This window comes from Octodon degus, unplaced genomic scaffold, assembly GCF_000260255.1.
Source record: "Octodon degus isolate 3935 unplaced genomic scaffold, OctDeg1.0 scaffold00030, whole genome shotgun sequence".
NCBI classification, from domain to species: Eukaryota; Metazoa; Chordata; class Mammalia; order Rodentia; family Octodontidae; genus Octodon; species Octodon degus.
In genome coordinates, this window is record NW_004524606.1 from 9,503,957 (window position 1) to 9,521,129 (window position 17,173).

Sequence of the window (17,173 nt, forward strand, 5' to 3'; positions counted from 1 at the left end):
AATTATTTTAATTTTTGTTTTGTATGCAGTGCTCAGGAGCACACCCAGGGGAGGTCTCAGGCTTGCTAAGTGTGCACTCCTCCACTGAGCTCCATCACCAGTCTTCTTTTTCAACTTTTATTTTGAAAAAGGGTCTCCCCAAGTTGTCCCGGCTAGCCTTAGACTTGAGATCTTCCCTCCTCAGCCTCCAGAGGATCTAGGATTGCAAGCATGTGCCATCATGCCTACCTGTAATGATATGTGTCATTAAAACAGTTTTATCACTATAATACATGATTAGTGTCTTTAAAATCTAGAGTAAATTTTACACTTGGACTATTTAATGAGAATAGCCTTAACTACTACAAAGACAACAATATCCAGTGTATTAAATATTGTAACTGTCCTACTAGCCTGTTTTGAAACTGTCTCATTGCTACTTCTTTATCAATAAAATTAATATAAAAAATAAAAAAGAGAATAGCCACAAAACCATAGTTCATATGCCTGACAGCCATAGTGCCAGGTATTGAAAAGTATAATTCCAGATTACCATATTGCTGTGTCCTGTCGAAAAGAAATTTCATAAAGAAACTCTTACCTGATTCTCTTTTAGAAAACTAATAATGCCGCTGTGGTGGCTATATTTATTTCTATGTGCAAGGTCCCCACCAGAGCTAGATAGTGCTAAGAAATCCTTATATAATGTCTATGGTTTTCACCTCCCAGACTGTAACTGCCAATGTATGCATGTTGAACGATAATGCTAAGTGAAATAAATCAAATATGGAAAATCAAGCATCACATGGCTTCTATTACATGAGAAATCCAAAATATAAATAATTTTAGGAGGAAAATAAAAAATGAGGGATATAGGCTTTGTGGAGAAGAGGAGATTAAAGGAAGTAGGAAGAAAGGAAAGCAGAGGGGGGAAATGAAGTAAAAAGGATTAAGATTTGATATGTATATATATAACAATTCCCCAAGATGGGTATAATTATTTTTGTAAACATATGCCAATTAAAAAAAACTATAATTGCCTCCTTAAATTCTAGACAAAACTAGCATTCGTTAATCAGATCCTCTGTGTTTTTACACAAAGATTCCTGTCCTTCAGTCTTACAGTTGAATAATAAATCAGTAGGTCTATGACACTCCCAGGAACCCTAAGCCTTAAGAAACTGCTTCATTAAGAAATTACCCTGCCTGAAGGAAATTTATGGATACTTATCTCATTTTCCCTCTTGCTCCTCATAAGAAATACCCACAGTTTTGGAAGACAAATGTCTAAAGCAGAGGGCCTTTGTACATAGTCTTGTGCTGCAGATACTGCTTTCCCCGACTATGGCTGTTCTGCCATTTTCCTTCTGCAGCAAGGATGCAATGGGAGAACGCGATGGAGCACCCCACAGGGGAAGCAACAGCAACAGCATAAAATCGGCATTCCTCTCAAGCACCCTGCAAAAGCGAAGTTCAAGGCAGGCAGTGGAAGGGTCCCAGTCTATCCAGCTACCCCAACTCTGGATTCTTAAGTGCCTTCTCCATTCCATGGAACTCTCTCATTTATGAAGAATGGATCTACTAAGCTCCCAGAAAATGTAAAATTGCCCTCATCAAATACAACAGAAGCACCGTAAAATGAAATTCTGGAAATGGTGTGTAGGCTGCCATGATTTGGCTCATTATTCTTATTTCCTTAATAAATATACTTTGAAATAATTCTTCATTCATCTTTACATAATATAAAGTAAAATATACCATTTTGCTTCAAATAATTACATAGGTAACCTCAACAAAAGCATTTCTGCACTGTACAAAAACCACCCATCATAAAGTTAGGGAAGCATTTCCAACCTTCTCACACTATTTCTCTTGTGATGTTTAACCTTGCATTCATAATGCAGAATTCAATATTAGTGCTAAATCCAACTAAAGTAAACATGACACCTCCTAAATAAGGCAAGACAGAATGCTGTTTATTCAAACAATATTGGAAAAGAATATTATAAAGTAATTTCTAATATTGAGAATTTGTATATAGTTCCAACTGAAATAGATCTTCAGAATGAAATTTCCTAAAATGATTAAAGTAAAATGTGAAATATCACAGTTTATACAAGACATGAAACATTTGGCTGCAAATGGTTTTATAATTTTGCTAATTAAAAATTATCCCATTTTCACTTTGGATTCATCATATAACAGAAACAGGAATAACCTTACCATGCCAGAAACACAAGCAAATGATTAAAGTTCTACTCTCAAAAAAATCTTTAAAAGTTGGCAAAACATTTCATTAGGCTACAAATCAAAATCTGTCTGTCCTTGACATCTCTTTAATGTCTTCCAGATCCCACATCACTTTTTTTAATCACTCACTGAATCACTCAAAAATTAAAATATGCAAAAATACTACCCATTCTGGACCCCTGAAAGAGTCCTCTGATATAACATCACCTTCAGGTCCATCCATGAGCAGTGGACACACAATGTCACCCATCTGATTTATGTATTCACAATGAGAAAAAAAACTCCCAGAATCATGCCTTCATCAGTAAATCTGCCACATGCAAAGAATATAAATAAATACTAAAAAGGGGCCACCATGAACTCTCTCGCGTGAAGTTTGCCAAGTGGAAGTGGGTACAACTATGATTAAAAATAAAAATCATTTTCAAGCTTCCAAGGTGTTACCAACAAAATATGCTTTAAAAAAAAAAAAAAAAGAGAATGCAAGTGGCAAGGAGATTGACTGATGAACAAGTATTTCTGTGCAAAGCTAATGAAGGCAATGTTTACAGCACACACTTACTTATTTACACTTTCCTTCCCTGAGCCCTCCGTGTGCCATGGGCGTCAGTCTGCATTAATGGCACTGAAAACCAGAGAACCTTCCAACTGCAAGTTACAGTAGTCACTGTGTCAGTGGAAACAATGAGTCACAGACATTCAACCTGGGATGAGCTGTGGCAGCACCTTACACGTGGCACCGATGTGGCACGTGACATGGCTGTTGCCATGGTGAGGCTCCATGTTCAGGAAATGTGTGAAGTCTCTCAGAAGGCACCCAGCCATCCCTCAAGATACCCAGGCCCGAGAATGTATTTTGAAATCTTTCTACTGCTGATAACATTGTGATTGGCTTTCTCTCTGGGAGTCTTGCTGGAATGGGTGGGTAGGGGAGGAGAGCCACTTGGGGAAAGCTGAAAGAAAATAGAGTGGAGGGCCCCAATTTCAGGGGAGAGAGGGCTCTGGCATGCCGAGTACAGCAATGTCTTTAAAAATAATTAGTGTGAATTATTCCAATGGTATAAATATAGAATATCAAGGAGAGTGTAATTTTTATGTTACTTATGCAATTTCCATGCATTAAAGCAAAGGACAAAGCAAAAGATATACACAGACTATCAAATTTCTTGGGTAGAACAAAAGAATTATATTAATTAAGGATATATGGATAAATGATCTTTATCACATTTACCAAAAAATCCTTCTCTTGAGCTTTTCCAACCCAAGTCTCCAACTTCACCCTAGCACTACTTCTGTCACCTAAAAATAGGATGAAAAACAGTAAGAGGCTCACAGTCATGAGGCTTAAATGACTGGAAAAAAAAAAAAACGGGGAGAAACTGAGCAGAGGATCTGGCACCCAATAAGCTCCTGCCACAGGTACCAGACGCACGGTTATGATGTGACTTCCACACACTTACCTGGCTTGAAACAAAGAAAAGTCTATTCCAGCAAACTGGGTTTCAAGGAAAGATTTGTAATTCTTCAGCAGCAGTTTATGTGCCAGCTTCCCAGATTTAAACTTTAGGAAGTGGGTTAGGAAAAGTCAAAACATTTCATTTCCAAATGATAAAGACCATTCTTTTTCAGAAGGAAGCACCTTTAAGTGAATCATACGCATAAGTGTGGACACATATGCAAAGTATGATCCGACGGCTGTGAGGGCAGGGGAGAACCACCATGGTGGCCACAGGACACTCCAAACCAATGCAAGAGGGGGCGGTGGCAGCACAGCCTGTCACACAGGAGGAATCTTCAAGTGATCACTGTGCTGTCATTCAGAGGACGTGGACTATGTTGAATCCCAAAATACCAAACCAAGTGACTGAGTGGAAAGCCCACGGGTGGCATATTTGAGTGCTTCCTAGCCCTATAGGTATTTTTTATTTGCTTGTTTTTACTTTTTTATGTACTTGGTACAGGGTCTACTTGGTCTACAGGTTCTCACTATATAGATTGGATTTGTAGTGATTCTCCTGTTTTCAGCCTCCCAAGCACTGGAATTATAGGCGTGTGCCACCACGCCCAGTCTCAGTCGCTATTTCAACGTGCCCCAGGGGTGGGGCTGCCACAGCACATGGGGGATCAAATCCCCCGGCCCAAGCAGGCACTTTAGTCTGCTGAGCTATCTGTACAGCCCTATAGTTTTGCCAGAGATACATCACGCTTCTCTTCAAAGATACAAGTTGATCATCCCCAACATTTCACTCAAACATGGCCTGGATACGCTTGGATACGCATGTAGCAGCGTTGCTATCTGAAAGACTGAAGCACAAGACACTTGGGGAGTCCTGAGTGTCACTCCTCCTTTGGATACAGACTGTCTATATATACATGCATATGATATGCGCAGATGCACGTATGCACATAAAATTCCATGCCATATACTCCAGAGAGAATGAAAAACTGGCTGCAATGATTGCAAACCACAATTTTTATTTCAGTCAAGACTACTATCTAACTGTTATTTTCCAAAAATTACCATGTGCTAACTCTTTCCTAATGCTTTAGACAAGCTCATGCATGCAAACAAACCCACAATCATCTAAAAGTTAGATTGTTACTACTGCTTACATTTTTTTTTTTTTACTATTTACATTTTGAAAGTGAAGAAACTGAGTCACAGGGGGTGTGACTTACCCTAGATTATACTGTTAGTGATTCTCCTAAGGATTCAAACCCAAGCTGTCCAGCCAACCTCCTGTGTTCTCAATCACCACACACACCTGCTGATTACACAGTAAAGGTTATATGTTGCAACTCTGAGTCTGAAATACATTTATCTTTCATTTAGCAAAACCTGACAAGCCCTTTGAAAGCTTCCAACACACTTCTACCTTTGTGTATTCTCTCTCCCACATCCTACCTTTTTTATTACAATGGACGTTTACATGAAAACACAATATTTGCTTCATAAAGGTTCATCTTTTCCGGATGTTTGTTTCCCAACTGCAGTCACAATGCCTTGATTCATGAATGCTGGCTTGATGACAAGCACAAACTCTTTCCCCTTATGTTTAATTCAGTTTTAGCACAGTCTGGAGAAAGAAATAGTCCTCCAGATTCTCTCCTGTACATTTGAGACCCTCCTCTCCGTTGCTGGTTCCTCCATCCCTCACAGCTAGGCTTCCTGGAGATACGGGTCCACTCACCACCATCTCCACAGGCCTTTCCTCAGCTAAGGCTGCTTTCTCTTTTGATTTTTGTTTTCTGGAAACGCCTCCCTAGACAAATTTTCCCCATTTCCCCTCCCTGGACTTCCGCACCTGTTCACAACATGAAAGATCAAAATGTCTAGTGAAGAAAAGAAAGAGGACTCCGATTTGAGGCATCCTCTGTCAAGGTGTGCACTCCTTTCTGAACATTCTTGTTCTCTAGAAGTTTCTTCCTAGGACATCAATAGACTGTGTGCACGGTGCACCTGCCCCTCACTCCCCTTCCCTGAATGCTAACGACAGGGGCATTCAAAAGAAACATTTTCACACATTCCATACCATCCCTAAGAGTCAGGCTCTAAGTGCTGGCTGAACTTGGACAAAATCTCTATTTTTCTCTCTCTTCCATTTTAGGCAGTATTCTCTCAGAAACCAGACTTGATGTGGGAATTCTATTTTTGCTATATATTTAATGTATAACAAATGTATTGATGTACAATTCTTTCCTTTGTCGAAATATTCACCTTTGTCTCCTAGGAAATTCATTTTCAATTCTGCTGGTGAGATACACAACACATGTTAGAAAGCACTGTTCTTGAAGAAGATACAGATCCTACAGCACTGCTCCGAGTCCACCTTCTTCCTACCCCTGGACTTCCCTTCAGTTTGTCTTTCATTCCAAGCCTGACTTCTGGTTGTATATTTCTCTTTGATTACATATAGGAGTAGAGGAGAGTTCAATAAACTTAATTCTAAATCAGTAAATAACTGCATAGGACAGCCTGTCCCAAGGTGAGAATTAGACAAAAGCTGGTGACACTGTCATTCCATCAGAAACTGAAGAGCTGGCCATCAACTCCAAGGGTAGGGAGCTATGGCAGGGCAAAGACCCGAGCCCTGGCCACCACATAACACTCTGTCCCCTTGACAGACCAAGAGCCTATGGCCCAACACCAAGTTGCCACCAGAAGCTAAAGAGAGATTTGGCTCTTACAGGAGACAAAAAAAAGAAGCAATACCACTCTTTACTGACACAGGAAAACTGTATGCACTTCGAATTTTATTCTGTGTGAACAAATTTTGCTGGAACAGAGCCAACACCCATATACTTACATAGGGTCCACAGCGCTACACACTGTGAGGGCAGAAGTGACAGAGAGGAGCAGTGCTAACAGACCAGGTGGCTCAAAAGCCTAAAGTATTTAGTCTCTGGTGGTTTCTAGAAGTAGTTTGTTTATCCTTGATAAAGAGAAGTCTAAGCCTTACATCAGCATGTACACAGACACACTTTTTTTTTAATTACAAAAGTTTAAAAAAAAAAAAAAACCCACAGTACTAGGAAAAAGACAGTAAGGAAACTCCACATCCCCAGCACCAAGACCAGACGAACAGCTCTTCCTTTTTGGTAACTGGGGCACAGACTGGAGGTGCAGACGCCCACCCTCAGTACCATTCCGGCATAATTTTCCACAGGCCAAGTTTTGGTTCCCCTAATTTCTCATGCAGCTTTGCAGACTATGAACCATCCTAAGAGTAAACTAGCCTGAAATCTTTTTAAAGCAGCAACATTATTAACAATTAAAATGCTGCTGCCACACACGTACAATAACTTTTTTGTATTTTAATATGCATATCCATAGCCCGGTGATAACAGAACAGAGAGACTGGCAGGAAACGACTGAGTGCATTGGCTCCAGAGGAGACACTCATTGATCAGTAAATAATACACGTTTCCTGAAACTGTCTAGCTGCATATTTACACTTGTCAGCTCTCATACATTTCCATGACAGAATTCTCTCTCAAACATCAATGTAAAAACTCTAATACTGATTTTTAAAATGTTTTTTATTACAAAAAGCACTCTTCTAAGCCTCATATAAACTTTAAATTTTATTCACCAAATAGCATTCCCTGTCATAGGCTCGATATTCCTGGTTAAATAATATTTACAAATGTCTCAGCAGGGTTAAAATACAAGTTGAAAGTAATTTATATGTAATGTTTATAAAGCTCTAAGGAGCTGGGGATATAGCTCAGTGGTGCAGTCTCTGCCTGGCAAATGCAAGGCCCTGAGTTTGATTCCTGGTACCAAAAAAAGAAAAGTTAAAAGAAAAAGGTTGGTCTGGAAGCATTAATTTGTTGCTGGGCATATAGCTCAGTGGCATGAGTGCCTGCCTGGTAAGCACAAGGTCCCCAGTTCAATGATTGGGCCCATGAAGCTACCTGCTCTCCTTCAGCGACCCAGCTTCCCTAGCCAGGCAACGTGTGTCTGGCTATGGGCCTGGAGTCAGTGCTCAGCATGTTTCCCAGGCTGTCCGCAGGTGACACTCTAAAAGCACAGCCTCAAGGATCTGGAGGTCTAGAACAAAATCAACAGGCCTTTAGTTCAGGTCTCCCCTACTCCTCTCCAAAACTGTCCACAAGAGGATTAGAGGGCGAACCTCTCACACCCATGCTACAGCCTCTGGTATGTCACATGCACCCAGTTATCTCTTCTAGGATTATCTCACAGCTTTGTGAGGGAACATATGTCAGGTGATGCCACTGTATCCACGCCATCCAGAACAGAACTCCAGTCCAGGCACCAGCATCAGCACCTGCAGTGCCAGGCTTCAGGATGGTGCACCAGGGGCTTACTAAGCCCCACTGTCAGTGCGCTGGGTGAGTACACACACACACACACACACACACACACACACACACACAGGCATGCACTTTTTTTGGGGGGGGGGGCAGGACCAGGGATTGAACTCAGGCCCTTGTGCTTGCCAGGAAAGCGCTTATTCCACTGAGCCATCTCCCCAGCCCCCACACCTTTTAACAATATAAGTTTTCAAAAGATTGAAAAGTAGAGAAACTGGTATAATGAACCCCAATGGAGCCACCAGCCAGATTCTATAAAATTACAGTTATGTCCCATTTTTATTTCCTTTTGAGAATCTGTAAAGATATCACAATCATTTCACCTTTATATAATTTAAGATGTAACTTTCTAAAATACAGGGGAAAAAAAGTCCCCTTAACAATGCCTGAGTAAGGGGCCAGGGAGATGGCTCAGTGGAATAAGCACTTCCCTGGCAAGCGCAAGGGCCTGAGTTCAATCCCCGGTTCCGCAACATCATCATCATCATCATCATCATCATCATCATCATCATCCCTGAATAAACCTGCTGTGCAAAGGTATAATAGTCCAACAGAACTTATTTGAATCTAGTCAACTGGTCACCTGGTTTGAGTTTATCCTAAAAGGGCAAAAGTCTCTGTAGCCCACAGATAAGGGGCCTAAGTGACCTGGTGAAGTGACAGGACCTGGCCACTCCACCTTTTTCTTGCTCTGGTCAAATGGACCCAGAAGTCAAGGTTTCCTTTCCTGCACCCATTCTCTTGGGCAGCTGGCGTGGCACCCCTGCACAGCTCTGCTCCTGAGGTCAAGGCATAAAAGCCATTTCGCAGGGTCTGGGCAGGATTCGGTGCCACCACCAGGAGCATCTGTACTTAAGAAAAAAATGAGAGGAAGTGTGCGGTGCGGAGCCCAGCGGCACAATCCAGGGAGAATTTTGTACTGAGGAAAAAAAAGCCAGTAAGTGAAGAATATTTTTAAAAAGAATTTTGGAAGAAGCCATTCCCTTTTATATCACTGGTTCTATAAAAATCCTGTCTGTGGATTAAGCTGCAGTTTTAAGTGAGTTAGATTCCATTTCTTTCATAAAGACAAGTATAAACTACAAAATCTTCTCTGCTGCAATGAAATAAAAGGACCTTAAGAGAACCGTAGAATCTGTTTGAAGATGGGGACATGCCAAGTCCTCACGGCCAGGACCAAAGCTTTGAATCTGGCCCCACTGGGGTTAAAACCCACTTCTAACACTTGCTCTGTGATCCTGAACAGTGGGCTTGAGCATTGAGCTCCTGTCTCCTCAACAATAAATCCAGAATAATGATATCCAGAACACAGTGGTGCTGTTGGATTAAGTGAGATAATGGATGTGATCCCTAAAACATTATCGGGAAAAATAAATGCCTGATGAATACAGCTCTCACGACTAGTTGTTACAAACATTACTAAAATCTCATAGAACACAGGAGGGATCAAAAGATTTCATCTGAGCCTATGCCAATCCATTAGATGGAATTGCAGAGGACCCTGCAGAGAGGAGACCTGGGAGTCACTATGAGACCACACAATGGCCAGGACCTGTTCATTTTGTCATTCTTGACTAAAGTCAAACAACTGCCCTGTGAACACCAGCGAAGTGGTTACACGTACACACCTACACCACATTCATTTTCCAGAACTCTGGTTACCCTGACCAACACAAAAAATAATAATAATATACAGCAGACCAAAAAGAAATTAAAATGTACATTAACTAAATGATAGCTTAAAAGTGTTAATTGCCCATTTTTCTTCAGGAAGGAATTAAAATGATGGCAATTCTCAACAGGCAGCACAGCAGCGTGCTTACACACTGCATGGAAATTTCCCTCTCTTAGCTACAGAGCAGAACTCAAACCAAGACAACAAAAAACTGTATTTTTTGAAAATAACATGCTATATAGTCTTAAGTTCCTAGAATTTTGCATCATGGAAGATAGCATTTAAAATATAATAGCTGAATGCTTTCCTACTTGGTATTGTTAGCTTGGTGTGTTGATAAAAACTACGATTAATATGCAAAGGGAATTGTAAGAAACCTGCCCCACTCGGTCAGCACCAGACACACGTGGGTGCCCTTCCCTTCAAGAAAGACACAGGGCTGGCACAGTGAAAGTCTGGGTTTGGTTCTCACGCCACCACTTCCTCACTGCGTTGCAGTCTGGGGTGGTGCAGAGGTAAAAAGAGAACAAGAATAATCTCTTTTGTGTCTTTTCATAAAAATCGAAAAACAAAATAAAACTATAATGCTGTAATGTTTCAAACACACAATACCAAACCCCAAAGAGTGGAAAATAATCCACCAGACAAACCCAATGAACATGCTGTCAAATATCTAATCATTGGGCCTGGGAGATGGCTCAGTGGAATAAGCACTTCTCTGGCAAGCGCAAGGACCTGAGTTCGATCCCTGGTTCTGCAAATAAATAAATAAATAAATAAATAAATAAATAAATCTAATCATCACACAAAGCTATCATTGCCAAAATTGCTTGTGTATGTAAGTATGATTAACAGAACAAGCAGGAACCTTGTTAATGAGTACATGCTTTGTAAGGGGATAAGCACTGGGTATACAAAGAGAAGCTAGAAAGACCCCTCAAGATCCTTATGCATTACGATGTCCCTCTCAGAATGGTAAGTCTGTGACCGTATTACTCAGTGGACGTGAGAATGCGATCCATTAATGATGTCTATGAGAGGCACAGAGAATGGGGGTGAGAGAGAAGGACAAAACTGAAAGTGTGTCAAGAATGTTTTGCCACCCTTGATTTAGGCGAAAGGCTTGATGCTTTGTGCAAGTGTCATGGGAACAAAAGCCTGCCCAATATGTTAAAAGTTTACTCTACAGTGAACTGGTGTCCAGAAAATGCGTGTATAATCCCATAAAGGGCTTAAAAAGGGACGGCAAATATCTCCAATATAAATGCAGATTACCTTTATTACAAAGTTGGACCATATTCTCATTTCTACACTAATTTCCTATATCATAAAACCTATATTCAATTTTATAAATAGCATACCACAAGAATCATAAATTCAGCTAATGCAGAAATTTAACAGATTTTTTTTTAATAAAAGTGAGAAAAGGCTGTTTTAGGCAAGTATCAGAAAGGACAGAAAGGGTTCTACCTTTGAAGATATGTTTTTTCCCTGCGACTTTACCTCCTTGGGGACATAACTAGAAAAGAAATAAATTTCACAGCTAATATATATGAAGTAACATGTTTAACATTATCCAATGAATTTGTATCCACCTACACCATATAAATTTATCTCACATAAACTGTCACCTCCAACAGAATTCATTAAAACAATGTTATAGCTTCTGAATTAAATGTGGTCTTCTAATTGGAATTTAATCTTACAGTAGTAGTCGGTGAGGTTTTTTAATTGACAAATGGAATAATTCATTAACGTGCCTTACAGTTCTGTCTGGAGAACGTAAAAGCAAATCTGACACAGACGCTGGCTGGCCACTTCTATGAGGGACAGAGGAGCAGGCGGAGGCTCCTTGGTCATCTCTGAATCTTACCCGTCGCCTGTGCAGGATGGGGTGGACACTCCTTACCCTCCCGAATCACTGTACTATGTTACTAATATATTCCATTACCTCCACATAAATGTCCCACTCATTTCTGATCTTCATCAAGCCACACAATGGTTTCCACCACTGGCGCCCACCCAATTAGCTATATGGAAAATATTCAGCCGACTACATTACTTGTATTCGCTTAGGGATTGGAGAAAAGAGCAAAATGAATGCCTTAAAAATACTTGCGAGAGAAAATGTAAGCTGACACTGTCTCACACACTGGAGCCCGAGTTATACACTCTGATAGGCAGCTGCCAGCACTCATAACTGCTTATTAAATCTAGCCTCTCTTTATGGTGTGAGTGAGGATCTGTATTTTTACCAATATTAGGTTCATTGTGTTATGAGAGAAACCAAAATACTTAAGATCATTCGCTCCAGCTTATAAAACATATTGTGTAGTTTATTAAATTGTTAAAATTACTTTTCAAAGTCAAAATTTCAGGGGCTGGAAGTTGAAGTTCAACAAAGTGGCTTGGCCCACTGACGGGATGCAGCCCGGGGCGGCAGGAGACACCTCAGCCGGTGCTCTTCTCCAGAGCACTGGCCAATGGCTTCCAAATTTTCCCATAAGTATGCATGGCCACGACTGGGCCCCCAAACCAATGACAGAAAACAATTCTCTTTCTCAGGTTTTATTTAAAAACCATGGACTTCTCAGCCCAAAAGTTGCCCTTGCCACATCTCATGTGCAAACCATGTATTTTTCCATGTTTGTACCTCTTTCAAGAAAGTCGAAAACTAAGAATATGATTGTGGGAAAGAGCGAAAGAGAAACTATACACAATAAGGGAAAACAGCTGTGGGCACACCAGACACAATGCCACATGACACTTCAACCCTCACACCCAATCCACACACCAAAGCAGGGGACAGCTTTTCAAAAGGGACAATGCAATGCCACAGCAAAGCTTGACAAGCCAGCACCTTCACCATCCTCAGTCAACTCTTCTCAGGAACACTCTGTGCAAATCCAGATTTACTGTCACATTTATTAATAACACTGGGGCTAACCACCTATGAAATATGCAGCAGGTCCAGCCCCTCTTCCCTAATGGAATCCCAGGATGTGTATCATGTAGGTACTAACTTCAAGCACAGCTTTGCACCAGGGGAACCAGGCTCTCCTGGTGAAGGGTGGCATTAAAGAACCAAAGTACACAGGCACCCTGCTTCCTGTTCCCTGTCCCTACATAAATTCACTGCCCAAGTAAGTTATCACCCACAAACACTGTGTACATCACCTATTTTGCCATAACAATGTATCCATGCAAACCTTGTGTCTACTTCTTTCTGTACCTGACTGAGCAGTCTGCTGTTCTGGCTGCCAAACCCTCCGACTGACCAACTCTATGGAGAGAATAACTTCCACAGAACACTGTCACTCACAATAAGAATTTATTTCAACCCCGAAGACTCCAAATTTTTGGCTGTAACAATTAACAGGTACTTTTCTTGGTGACTCAAAAAACTGTAAAGTTCTAAAAGGCATAGGTCTCAAGAATCAGGATGAATTTGAGCCTGAATGTTGGAATGTACTATGTTGTGCTTTTTGCATAACAGGTTTTGTTGAATGTTTCTTTAACATTAAATTTTCTTAAACTACTAGATAGATAGATAGATAGATAGATAGATAGATAGATAGATAGATAGATAAAAGGCATAGGTCTGTGCATAAATTTCTGATAATGGAAGGATGAACAACAAATCAGATGCACAGGGCCTGGAAGGCCCAGATTAGGGCAGCACAGAGGGACAGAGTGAGTCTGTCCCCTAGGGAAAACTGTGGAGGAGGATAAACCACCAGAACACATGCTCCAGCTTGTGTATTTCATGAACTTCCAACTTTCAACTAAAAATACAGCAAAAGGAAGTTTATTACAGCCTGATAAAGGTAAAATACTTCCTTTGAAAATAATGCTATTCAATTAGGCCTAAGTACTATTTCTCTTCAAAAGAGATATATTATAGTCCTTCACACTGATTCCTTCAATAGTGGCCCTTACCTGGCTAAAATTAATGAGTAAGATGAGCCTAGTGTTCAATAAATCCATTCATGTGGTTTTGTTAAATTTCATGCACCAAGTTTTATGACAGTGAGAAAGTCAGATTCTCAATACAAAAGACAGAAGTCACGGGCCATCTAGAGCCTGAGTTTGGTGCTACTTCAATAAAATCCCAAAGGCTTCTATGAGTTCTCATGTGTACATGAGATAAATTAAAGCTTTGTTTTCAATACCACCTACACCGTCAAAGAGACAAAACTCTTTTTACACATGCTCTTTGCTCACTGATCTGCAGACCATTCATGAAAGCCTATCCCACCGGTGTAGCACTGGAACCCACAGGCAAACTGCTCAGGGAGGGAACCAATGGGTGTGCCCAAGACCATGGGTGAAATAGATGATCCGAGAACTCTCACACTTCTAAGATCCCACGGTTCCATCAACCATTTCTTTTCACTGTGGAAGTCCTTACCCCATGTGTTTCTGTTTGATATTCGCTTTGTCTCTGGCCAATAAAAGAGAGACTATTGTGTCAAAGATAAAATATTTCATTTTTTCCCTCCATTTCTTATCTCCAGAAGAATGAAATGAAAAGTACAAAGAGTTATGAAACAAAGTAGTCTACATGGAAGTGAACTTGAAAGCCAACCACATCTGTTATTAAACCTGGGCTAGCTGCTTTACTAGTGTTCCTTTTCTGTCTATGAACTGGGGGGAGAGGATCCAAATCACCTCCAGCTATAAAATATTTTAAAGTCTGGCCCAAATAAATACTGTACCTGGGTACACAACAGTCAACACTATACTCATTATCATCTGAAGAGGTTGATTAGGGATGCCTTAATTGCTATAAATCAGATAGGCTAGAAAAAAAAAATCACTGATTGAAGACCAAATAACTGAGTCCACTCCTAACTCAGCCCATGGTGGGCTGTTGGAAAGGCCACTATAAACTTAGGAAACTTGGACAATTTCTAGGGCTTTGTCATTACTGACAGACTAGGAGTCTCTAACCTGTATGCTTTCATTTTGTACATAGAAATTAAAGAAGAGAAAGACTAATTTTCTACATGTCAGATAAGTATTGAGTTTCCCAACTTCCAATACAGTGGGGACCTTTTTCTTCCGACATTTCTCTTCTCTAAGCAGAATGTGTTTTGACTAGAACTTCATTAAGGCAACATGAATTTGTTTGATGTCAATGGTTGTTACCATTAAATGTCATTCAATACACAAAACCTAAAATGAAGTGGTGCCCAATAAAATTGACCTCTATGACAAAGCTACCACTGAATGTGTCAGCGTTCTCACTCAAAACACCTTGCCTCAACCAATTATTGTTACTCATAAGGACAAGTCACAATGGCTCATTGCTAAAGGGCCTCACTGATTTGAGGGTCAGGAAAGGTACAACTGAATATGAAAAACACTCAGATCAGAAAAATATAATTATGTCTCTTATAGTTCAGTTTCAAAATTTTAAGGTATAACCTGGCTAAGCAAACGCTGATAGAAACAAATCCTTAGGATACCTCTGAGAATCTAGTCTCCAACCCTGTGCTTTTTCACAAGCCCTACCACATGAAATGTTTGGATGAGATGGTCTCAAAGAACAAAAGAGACTGGCCCTGTCCACAAAAGTTGAGATGAAGCAATTGTAGTTCTACTACATGGTTCATATTATCACCCAGCTGTGACAGACTCCTTAAAGCAATGACTTTCCAGGCCTGATAGCACACACTTGTTACCCCAGCACTCTGAGATGCTGAGGCAAGAGGATCACAAATTCAAACCCAAGCTGGGCAACTTAGCAAAAACTTGTATCGATATTTTAAAAATGGAAGAGAGCTTGAGATGGAGCTCAGTCAAAGGGCATGGGTTCAAATTCCCCCATAATGAAAAACAAAAAACAGTGGTGAATGTGGTTTGTAAGTTAGACATTCTGCCCTTCAGAGGAGAATCTCTTACTCTCCGTGTACATTGTACTTATGGACTGGTTGTCTTGGGACGTCTCAGGTGAATAATCACCAATGTACACTCACCCTTTGGGCTCGAAGGCATCACATCCATCCACTCATGGCTGATGACAAATCGAAGAAGGGATCGAAGGCCTCACCATTGCCAAAACTTTTTGTTTGGAAACGAGAATTTTCAGCAGAAGCGCCTGGGACACTACAAAATAAAAACATTTTTTACACATAACTAAGACGTAACTTGTAAAACCACCACTTCCTTAAACTCAAAAACAGCAAGACACACATAGAACCTAGAGGTGGGGGAAAGCACCTTTCCAAAGAGGGTATGTCACGCAGCAAGTGTGAGCTGCCACAGAGGACCGGAAATACGGTTTTCAAAAGGTACACTTAACTTGAATAATACACAGTAGGGCTCTTATTTACTGTGGACTTTGTACCACATATTTTAAATACTTTATCACTGCAAAACTATTATATCCTATTATACAGCGTTGGGTAAAAATAAACCCCATTTTCAGGTGTTCACACAAATCTTGCCCAGAGAAACACATTATTTCTATTAAGTAATGATCTTTTCCAAAGGACAGGAAAAATTACAAATATTTTAATACCAATGATATAAAATTACTTTTAAATAACAATGAAGACTAAAACTGGTAAGAGAGGAAACTACTGTGATATTTTTCCTCCAAAATTATCTTATTTCATTCTTAAAATAGTTATGAATTCCACAGGGATCAATAGGATGCAGCGCTCTATAGAGCAGTCAGGGAACTTTTGGCTTCTTCTAAGCTTCCTGATTAAAAAGAGGATCGTACTTTGAATCATTCATGCTGACCTGTCACCAACACCAAAGATCAACTGTGCGCAGACAGCCCTACAACTGCTCCGAAGGGTTCTTACACTGGCGTTAGGGCCCAGTGCTGGTGAGCTGGCCCTCTGTGGCTAGCAGCATTCACTGTGTACCTGTGGAAGGCTTCGGTTGCTCTCCAGAAAGCACAGCTCCAACTCCTACAGAAATCTGTCCAAATGGAATCTAATGCTTCTTTAAATTCAGTGTATAGAACATCACTTGGAAAGATTTTCTAATACAGATTCTGGGGCCCCTATCTAAATACACTAACTCAGACTTAATTCTGGAGTACAGCCTGAGCTTCTGCATTTCTAGCAACTTCCAATGAGGTGAGAACACTCCAAACACCCTTGAGACCCGAGACTCTCCAAAGGCTCTCCAAAGCTGTGCAGTCTACATCACAGAACAAAATAAAATGGGCTTGAGTTGTCCCCCATCTTTTGAATGAAATCCAACCTTCTTTCAACTTGGTCCCACATAATCTGGTCCTTGTCTGCTTCCCTGATGTTGTAGGCAGTTGAGTTAGACAGAAATATTATAGGCAGTCAGAGCTGGGCACTCAAAGGACCCAGTGGAGAAGATGGGATATCTTAGAAATGGAGAGAAGGGTACCTCACCTGTGGGCTAGATCTCAAGAAAAAAGATGAATCAAATGCACCCACA

The 17,173-nt window shown here is 40.5% G+C and overlaps 1 protein-coding gene across 6 annotated transcripts in view; it reads right to left on the reverse strand.

Annotated features, from left to right (window-relative positions):
- Nucleotides 1-17,173, reverse strand: part of Foxp1 (forkhead box P1) — a 588,512-nt gene that overhangs the window by 480,183 nt on the left and 91,156 nt on the right. For all 6 annotated transcript variants that reach the window (XM_023713297.1, XM_004629500.3, XM_023713292.1 and 3 more), the window contains one exon: nucleotides 15,724-15,853. The gene's annotated coding sequence lies outside the window, so the exon portion shown is untranslated. The remainder of the gene's footprint in view (nucleotides 1-15,723; nucleotides 15,854-17,173) is intronic.